Raw genomic sequence first — 10,084 nt, 5'->3', positions numbered from 1 at the left:
GTTTATCCAATTGAAGTTTTTTTTATTTGATTTAGCATTTAGAATATAAATTAAATAAATGACTGTTTTAAAATGATTCGTTTATAATTTGATTGCGGTAAGACATTAAACATCGAAAATAATTAAATAATTGATTTACGATTTCTTCACAGTTGAGGAGGCAGGCAACTATTTCTTTTGGTGACTTTGCATTGCTGTCGAGCAAATTTCTGCGCATTTCACATAAAATTGGACAATTTCCGATGGAAAGGATTACATAAATTGTGATTTAGATGGTTGTACGTAGATCTATGCACCGAGGATTAGCTTCATTAATAGCGTCGGCTCTCAGTTTTTCATCTGAATTTGTAATAAGATTCTGGAGGTCGTCATCGCAAAAATTAGCATTTTCATCAACTATTCGAAAGTCCGTTCTTCAGTAGGCAGCATGGTCTTCTAGCTTCTTATATCACAGATTTTTCTTCTCAATTGTTCTCAATGCCAGAATTTTTGGGAGTCTTTTATTTGGCATATTAAAAAAGTCCATAGCTCAAGAACCAGAAGAGATATCGACTTCAAATAAATTTGGTTATACACATAAAAAAGCAGAAAGATGCAAAAAAGGGCTCTCAAGAAAATTGCGTGGGTGGTTTTTCTACCATAGCAGTTTGAAAAAAAGCTTAAAATTTTGGTTAACCCTAAATATCTTACGAACAAAAAACGCTAGAGAAAGTGTAACGTGATATCAAAGAAGTATATGTTTTGAAAAAAATCCATTTAACGTTTTTTTTATAAATCAAAAAAACTGAAAAAAAATTTGTCAACTCCAAAATTTTACGACTAAAATATGATTTCATCTCCAAAACAATTTTATGCAACGAAAAATGTTTTTGACATCTGCTAAAATTTTGAGAAAAATCGAATTGACAGTTTTTTTTACAAAAAATAAAAACCCAAAAAAATGTATAAAAGTTGGTAAAAATTGATTATCGACTCAAATATTTCTTCAAAAATTTTAAATATAGGCTTCAAACTAATTTTATCTTAAAAGAAATATTGTTTTCAGCATTTGGTAAAATTTAAAAAAAATTCGAATTGACAGTTTTCTTACAAAAAATAAAAACCTAAAAAAAATTAATAAAAGTTGGTAAAAATTGGTTTTCGACTCAAATATCTTTTCAAAACTTTAAGATAATAGCTTTTAACCAATTTTTAATTATAAAACATATTGTTTCTAACATTAGGACAAATTTTGAGAAAAATCGAATTGATTGTTTTTTTACAAAAAAAAATAAAAACCAAAAAAATTGATTATCGACTCAAATACCTTTTTAAAAATTTGAAATATTAGCTTCAATTTAATTGTATCTTATAAGAAATATTGTTCTCAGCATTCGATAAAACTTTGAAAAAAATCGAATTGACAGTTTGCCTACAAAAAATAAAACTCTAAAAAAACAATACTAAAACTTGGTAAAAATTTGGCTTTCGACTCAAATAGCTTTTCAAAAATTAAAAATATTTGCTTCAAACTTATTTTATTTCACAAAAAATATTGACATTTAGTAATTTTTATATAAAAATCCAACAGTCCGTTTGTTCATAAAAAATAAAATCTTCAAAAAATAGTACGCAAATTTTATAAAAATTGAACTTTTAAGCAAGACAAATCGACAGACGGGATGGAAAGTTATCAGTGTGGGTCGCATCCCAGCCTCTTTTTTCTATTATATTTTCCAGGAAAAATCATCATTAACCTCAAACTTTTTACCTTTTTGTGAAAATACAAAGTAACTTGCACACAACAATTTGATAGCATTATTAGATACGGTTAAAACATAGCTAACAACAAAAGACTTAATTGGTAAAAAAAATATTGTTTATTCAAAATTATGAAGACACTTGTTTTTTTTCCAACACTGTATACTTGCTTACAGTTTTTACTTGCCAAACAATTTACTTGAATTAAATTTGTAAGATACCTTTGAATTACCCATTTCACATTAATAATGGTGAAATTCTCATTTTCTGATTACACCTTAACATCACTCCCATTGCATCAATCATTAATTCATCAAAACAATCTTATCAAACATTATTTCTATCATCCATATTCGGCCATCATCGAACATGTTGCATTCGAAGTCCTTGGACCTAAACAATATTCCATCTTATTCCAATTTTCCAAATAACTCAGTTTGTTTACAAAAATTTAATATGTTTTTCCAATTGGACCCCTTCCATTATAATTCCAATATGAAAATGCAATCCACTTCCATGGAAATATTGTCATTGTGGATATGGAATGTGGACAACATCCATACAAATGTTTACAACACAACATACCTGCTGTTTGGAAAAGGAAATGGTAATCTGGAATATCAACCCTCTGCAAAAATGCCATTGAAATAAAAGAGAGTGAGAAAATTATGAACCTCATTCACAACCTCTCTTCAAAATTATCTCAATACTCAACTGAGTGCTGAAGCCAAACTGATACAAAGTTGAGCGCTAGCGCTACTGGAATGGTATAATATTTTCATTCTCTTTCCCAGGCCGGCACCAGTTTTCCAAGAGTGTCTGCCGCCCCCGCTGTGTTTAACGTTAACGCGCATCAACAACACGAACTTACTCTCGCAGACTCGCTCTGTTATTTCTGTTGGGTTAATGTTGGATGGCGCAAAGTACATGGAATCAGTTTGTTGTGAATTGTATTCGGTGTCGGGTCTGTGTCGCTACGAGAGCGAATCGCGTGCAAAGGAACAATATCTCACAAGGAATATAGAATAAAGATAGATACACAGAAAGTATCTATCTACAGAGGTATCGTTGTGTACCTATAGCTGAATAGACATGCCTCTATCACGGGATACTAAATTAAATTGGTTCCTTCTATTGAATTAAAGGAATACCTGCCTACCAACGAGAAAACAAAAATAAACGTTATTAGAATAATTTAATATCCCCTCAAAAAACAAAACGGTGAACTCCATCCAATTCCCCATCATCTGCTTTTACCCATAACTGTTAATAAATCGTTTATTTTCGAACTGGGTTCATTCTTGTTTTTGGCGTCTTCTCAAATGTGAATATCTTATCGAAAACACAATCGAATTATATATTGTCCTTGCTGAAGTGATAAATTAACGGAAATTTATTTTGTTAACTCTTCTTAACTAAAAAGCTATCGGTTGAAGATTAAAATAAAAGAAGAAAAGAATTCAAAGTGAAATTGATTTCAGAATTTAAATATAAGAGCAAAATAATATGAAGTGAAAAATGTGAAATTTTAAAAGCAAATCGATGTCCTGATGCGATAAGAAAAGTGCTAAAAAAAATGTAGATATATTTTTCTTAAAATATTGTGAATGGCAATTTATGTATGTATGTACGTAAATTTTGTGAATTGTGGAAACAAAAATAAAAATTAAATCTGTGAATATCTAAAATAATTAAACCTTGCTACAACGATCGTTCGGTTGGTTTTGTAAAAATATTGAATTGAAAAATATATACAGTGATATCTTTTATTCATCATCTTCATCATCAATATCAATTTATCACAGCAGATGCAAATTGTAACGGATTAATTGGAGTATACTAAAAGCTGTAATATATAAAAAACTGAAAGAGAGGATTTTTCTTTCTTAAAAGGTTTGAATACACTTAATTTATGAATCATTAATTATTATTATTATTGTTGTAATATTGAATAGTTTTGATGGGAAGACAGTTCAATGGAATACCACAAGGGAAACAACTCAGTACTTTATTCTTTTTTTTCACGTTTAAATTAATGAACTTTTGAGAGGCGCTTAGGTTGGTCAATTAGGGTTTATAGTTAAAAGCAATTATGAATATAGAATTTTTGAAGGTTGAAAAAGAATGGGTGATACAAAACAAAAGATTGTTAATTTTAATAAACTTCTTGGGCATCAGTGTATGAAAAGTCATCATGTTATCAAACATTAGTTGCTTTTCGCTATAAAGAAGCAAATATAATGGAATCGTATAAAGCAATATGCATAGAAAATAAATAGATTCAAAATTCCTTTCAAACGAAATAAAAATAAGATTTAAAAAACAAAACAATGTAAAATACAACAACAAATAAACAACATGTAAGTTTTTTTTTTAAATTAGACAAATTGTATAAAATAATAAAATACAATTTTTTTTTCATAATGTTAAATAAAGATCATAATAAAAACCCCTGAAGAAGTCTTGAGTAGCGACGAAACGTTGGATAAAAAATGGAATATAGTTTTTATTTGCATTTAAAATCAATTGACCAAAATCGCCTGCATAACCAAACATGAATCTTTTTGGAAGTGTTATTTTCCTTTGAATATTTTCATACAAAGTCTAAATTTTGGGGTAAAATGCGTTTCTGAATAAAATAAAAATTAACCAAAATTAATATCAAATCGATGTTGAGTGAAAACATCTTGGTAATATAATTATTGACTGGTGATAAAATTGTCAATATTTCTTCTAAATAAAATATTCAGTTTTCAATGAATTTCAATGGTAATTGTATCTTTTTGGTGCATTTGCATCCGTCAAATGAAAAGTGATTAAAAAGTCACTGTCTTAAGTCAAACAAAATTATTTTAGGTTCTTGATTTGGTGACAGGGTCTCTTTCGTCTCTACCTTTTAATACTAACAACTTGAGTCTGGAACAACTGCTTTATATAGTGTTAGTTTAGTCTTTAGACAAAAATATTAACGTCTTAAGTCTATTGGGTCTCTGTGATTAGTTTTTGACTTGAGTCGGGGTTGTGTTGAAAAAGTACCTGGAGTTTTTAAATTTCGAGGGTCTGTAGGGTAAATTTTTGTTTAGCTGTGTTGGTACCTGTAAAGTATGATGAAATTTTCATCTATAGTCACTGTTTGCTTTGTCTGTTTTAGTTGCTAAGGTTCAAAGTGTTTTTATAAGCTCGGCGATTTTTGCTGAAACTGCTGAATTTTGACCAAAAAAACAATCGCATTTACATTGCTCAGGACCTGTTTAATGACGTCAATCACGACCCAAATTCGCTTGAAAGGGTCATAACTGGTGATGAAACATGGGTGTACGGTTATGATGTCGAAAGCACTAGAAGCATCCAACGTCAAGAGCGAAAAAAGCACGTCAAGTTCGATCAAATGTTAATGTTTTGCTTACTGTTTTCTTCAATTAGAATGGCATAGTGCGACAAGAGTTCTTACCACAAGGTCGTACGGTTAATAACGAGTATTACCTTGAAGTTATGCGACGTTTGCCTGAAGCAATCCGAAAAAAAACGCTCAGATTTATGGAAACAAAAATTCTTGGCTTTTCTAACACATTAACGCACTTGCTCATTCATTGTTGCTTGTTCGTAATTTTTTGGCCAAAACCCTACTCATGCCCCAACCTCCATATTCACCAGACATGGCTCCGTGTGACCTTTTTCTGATTCTAAAGTTGAAGAGACCCATGAAAGGACGGCATTTTTTCTCGATTGAAGAAATAAATGCCGAATCGCTGAGAAAGTTCAAGGACATATCAAAGATTGAATATCAAGAGTGTTTCGAAGATTGGAAAAAACGCTGGCATAAGTGTATTATATCTGGGGTGGACTACTTTGAAAATGACCACATTGATGTAAACGAATAAATAAATATTTGTTTGAAAAATCGAAAATTCCGGGTACTTTCTGAACACACCTCGTATAAAAGAATCAAAATCAAAGCTATGTTGTCATTTTTTGGAAGATAACGTTTTTAAAAATATATTTTTTTAAAATATTTGTTCCAATCTTGTCCAGATCTTGTTTTAAACAATCTTAACATGACATTGATTTTCATTTAAAGTTACTCATTTAAAACAATACTTAAGATGCTCATTTTCTATGGCCATATCTCAAAACCTGGCTTCAAAAAAATTTGGTTTTGTCGATAATAACATCATGCTTGCTGTTTTTTTTAATTAAAGTAAAATACAAACAAAATTTAAGGTGACTCCAAATATGTCACAAACCCGAATGTAACGCCATCAATTTTATTTAATTAATTAATATGAATTTCTAAAAAATTTAACCAACTGTTTCTTATATAAAAACAAGGATTTTTAAAATATTCGTTGCCACGATTTGGTACGATTGATATTGGATTTGTATCTCGATGGCTGTGTTCGTTGAGTAGTTGTGAATTTGGAATCATGTGTTTTCCATTGGAAAAAAAATCAATTTGTTACAGTTGATATTATTTAGTTTTGTTAATGAAAATGGAGTAACTGATCTTATTTTGCAAGAAAAAACAATAGAAAAGATAATTAAGTTTTGCTATGTTTCCACCAAAGATTTATCTCGGTTTAGATTGAAGAAATCTTTTTCGTGTTTTTACCACAAAAGAAGATTTAAAAATGATTAAGTTTGACATCACTTTCTTTCTAAAATTCAAATGGTGTCTCGATGTTTCTTATGAAGTGCAAGTGAGATAGTTTGATTCGTGTTAAACAATGAAATTACCAAATTACCAGAACATAACGAAGTATCTGTAAACCTAACTCCTCCACACAGGTTTTTCTTCACAAATGTTTGCTCGATTCCGATGCCTAACCGGAATCAAGGCGAATAAAGTTCATTTTAACTCGATTCAGGTATATAAAGAATTTGGACGAGCTTTAATCTCACTTCAACACCACATGTTAATGTAGTAGTCTACGAACAAATCGCCTTCTTGAAGTGTTTATTTTATGTCAAATTGTTTGGTTAAAGCTTTGAAATCGACTATCACATTACACAGACGTATTTTCTTGATTTTGGTAGTCAACTACATATCAAAAATCAGCTTACACGATTTCACGAAATCACACGGTCTGATTTTGGAATTTTTTGGATAAATTATTCTGACAAATATTCAGTTGTATCAACTTTAATATAAAAAACCGGATGACTGCGGATCGTTTGGCAATTTCTCACTGTACTATATATGGAATACTAAAAAAACACGGCTAATGCAGAGTAATTGTATGCAAGGCTCTATAACAATTTTGACATCTGATGTTAACTTTAAAAAAACGATTTTTTTACAAAATCAGACAAAAGTCTAAAAATGGTACCTATTGACATTTTGTTTTCGATATTTAAAGAACACCAAAATATTGTTGTCAACTTTCGGTGAATTTTGAACAAACTAAATTGATAGTTTTGTTTTTAAAAATCAACTTCCAAAAATTCCAAACTAAATTTGTTTTCAGTCGCAATTATGTGAACAAAAACAGACTAAACTTTAATTCATGTCAAGTTTTTGGAAGTTAGATAAAATGACAATTTCACGAATCCCACCCTCTCCAAGGCAATTACATTCTTTTTTTTGTTCTTTGATAAAATAAAAACTTCTAAAAAAGATTTCAAACAAATTTGTCAATCGAAATTTATTTCGTATTAAAAAACTTATTTGTATACAACTTTACGTGAATTAAACAAAAATGAATGGAAACATTTGAAATAAAAACTCAAACAAATACAAAAAGTGCGTATACTCCCCGGTGCCAACTTCGTTATCGTATTTTTTTAGGAGTGAATATAATTATGGGTCTCTATTTTGAAACTTTTGGATTTTTATGAAATAAACATGATTACTTCTTTTGTTCTACATTAAAGGCATTGCAGCAATTCACACAACTACAAATAAAAACAAAAAAATATTGAACTAATAAATCAAAACCTGTCATTAAATCGTTTTTATTCTGCAATTTTATCGTAACTGACATTTTCAATACTTTGTAATGGTTTAGGTGAAGTTATAAAACCTTTTTGTCAAGTCTTAGCTTAAGTGTAGTTAATGATTTATAATAATGACACTAAGCATAAATGGTCTCATGAACCAGAAGTAAAGTTTTGATTTATCGTTAACGATAACTGTTTTGTTTGGCTTATGATAATTTGACGAAAAGGGCTCAAAATTACAATATGAAATTTAACTTTTAGAATGATAAGAACAATTTTCCTAAAAGTTCATTTAAATATATTATTCTGGAGCATTTAAAAAAAATATTGAAATCCTTATTAAAAAAAAAAACCTTTTAGAAAAAGCTCTAAAATTAATTTAAAACTCGTAACTTTCAATTTATCCTTGAAACAAAAATGTTTTTTAAATATATTGGAGCATTTTCTCTTTTTCAATAATTTTTTGTAGAAATCAGTGTAAATTTATAATTGAGTTTCAATTGCTCAAATTTTGGTTTTAAATAACAAATTTCTAAAAAATAATTTATTGCTTTTATACCACTCGGTGAGATTTGTTGACATAAGTTTTTGACATTCTATTTTTATTTAAAGCTTATAAGTTTTTGATTTTAATTAATTTTCACTTTCCTTTTTCTGTAAACTAATGACGTTGTGATGTTCTTTTTTCATTTTCAATATTATTTTGTATTGTTCACTTTTCACATTTGGTTTTATTTATTTAGTCTAATACATTTTTGGTGCACGAGCTCTAGTTACTTTTTGTCAAGTATTAGCTTATGTAAAGATAAAGATTTCCAATAATGACTTTAGGCATAAATTATCTCATAGACCAGCACTAAACTTTTGGTGTCATTAACGATTACCGTTTTGTTTGGCGCTTCTGATAATTTGGCGAAAAGGGCTTGAAATCTCCCACAAAAAAAACTATTTTTTTGAAAATCTCTAAAACTAATTTGAAACTCGATCTAGTGACTTTCGGTTTATTCTTAAAACTTGGGTTTAAAAATAGTTAAAACTGAAACATTTATTCACTCCATTTAATTTCCTTAAATCTCTGTTTAGTTCGAAACAACTTTAAGGTATATTCAATTGTAATTCTAGAACAATTTCTCTTAAACCTATAAAATGGCTTGTAGAGGGGAACAATATAAATTGCGTTAGCTGGGGAGCCAAAATCTTTGAAATCCTTTAATTTATTATGATTGCTTTTAGTTGAGAAATTGTATGTAAGTCGTGCTGGCGCTTTTAAGACTTAGTATCACACAGATATTGGGAAAGCTTTTATTGAATTTCGATCACCAGTATTTATAAGATCAATCATAAACTTTTTAACTTTAAAAATGCAAACTTCATTGAACTTAACAATTTTCTTGAAAATCCATTCATTTTGTCAATCTGAATCTTGAACAAAAGTATTCGCGTTTGTCTATTATTTGCGACAGTTTTAGTAGATTCGTTCCGTCTTCGAGAAGATCCAAACATATTAAACAAAAGCTGCCTTGGTACAACAAGCGAATAATTAATCTGAAAAATTTAAAACGTAAAGCTTTAAGCGAACTAATGATAATTTAGACTACGCTAATTTTAGCAAACTGCGCAAAGATTTTATTGGTCTTAATAAATTCCTTCACAAGTGTTTTATAATGAATATTGAGCCTAAAATTAAGACAAATACTTCTTCGTTTTGGACATATATAAATGTGAAACAAAATACGTCAGGCTACCCAAAGCAAATGACATTTGGGGACACTGAAGCATCAGACACATCATCAATACTTTGTCTATTCGAGACTTTTTTCAATCCGTTTATTCACCTACTAGAAATTGCAGTACACTCTTGGATAATTCAACCTGTAGCGTTGATATGGAAGGATCACAACTCAGTTTAGAGGAAATATATTCATTACTCCAGTCTGTAAAGCCCAAAACTGTATATGGAGCTGATGGTATACCCGCTTTTGTCTTAAAAAACTGTGCTTAGTCCCTATGCTATCCTTTGTATTGCTTATTTAATCAATCTCTATCTCAGGGTATATTTCTAAGTGAATGGAAAATATCTTTTCTTGTGCCGATTCATAAATCTGGACCTAAAAATAAAATTGAGAACTATCGTGGTATTTCCAAGTTGTCTGCCATCCCTAAATTGTTTGAGCCTGGTAAAAAATAAATTGGAATTCATAACCCGAGAGTATATTTCTGACCGACAACATCGCTTTGTTTCCGGTCGTTCTACAATAACTAATTTAGCTCTTTTTCTCAATTATGTGCTTAATTCGTTTGAAAGTAAGAATCAAGTAGATGCGATATATACCGATTTCAGTAAAGCTTTTGATTCGGGAAGATCTCAAAAAGTCATAATAAATAACACAAGATCTATTCAATGCAG

General features: G+C 29.6%; 1 protein-coding gene across 2 annotated transcripts in view; it reads left to right on the top strand.

Moving 5' to 3' along the window:
- The first annotated feature begins 2,698 nt into the window (after window positions 1-2,698).
- The window catches only part of LOC129948809 (roundabout homolog 2), a 396,541-nt gene continuing 389,155 nt past the window's right edge, over window positions 2,699-10,084 (top strand). For both annotated transcript variants that reach the window (XM_056059862.1, XM_056059861.1), the window contains exon 1: window positions 2,699-3,633. The gene's annotated coding sequence lies outside the window, so the exon portion shown is untranslated. The remainder of the gene's footprint in view (window positions 3,634-10,084) is intronic.

This window comes from Eupeodes corollae, chromosome 3 (assembly GCF_945859685.1).
Source record: "Eupeodes corollae chromosome 3, idEupCoro1.1, whole genome shotgun sequence".
In the NCBI taxonomy this organism is placed as follows: Eukaryota; Metazoa; Arthropoda; class Insecta; order Diptera; family Syrphidae; genus Eupeodes; species Eupeodes corollae.
The sequence above is the reverse complement of the archived record's forward strand: the minus strand, read 5'-3'. Positions and strand labels throughout refer to the sequence as shown.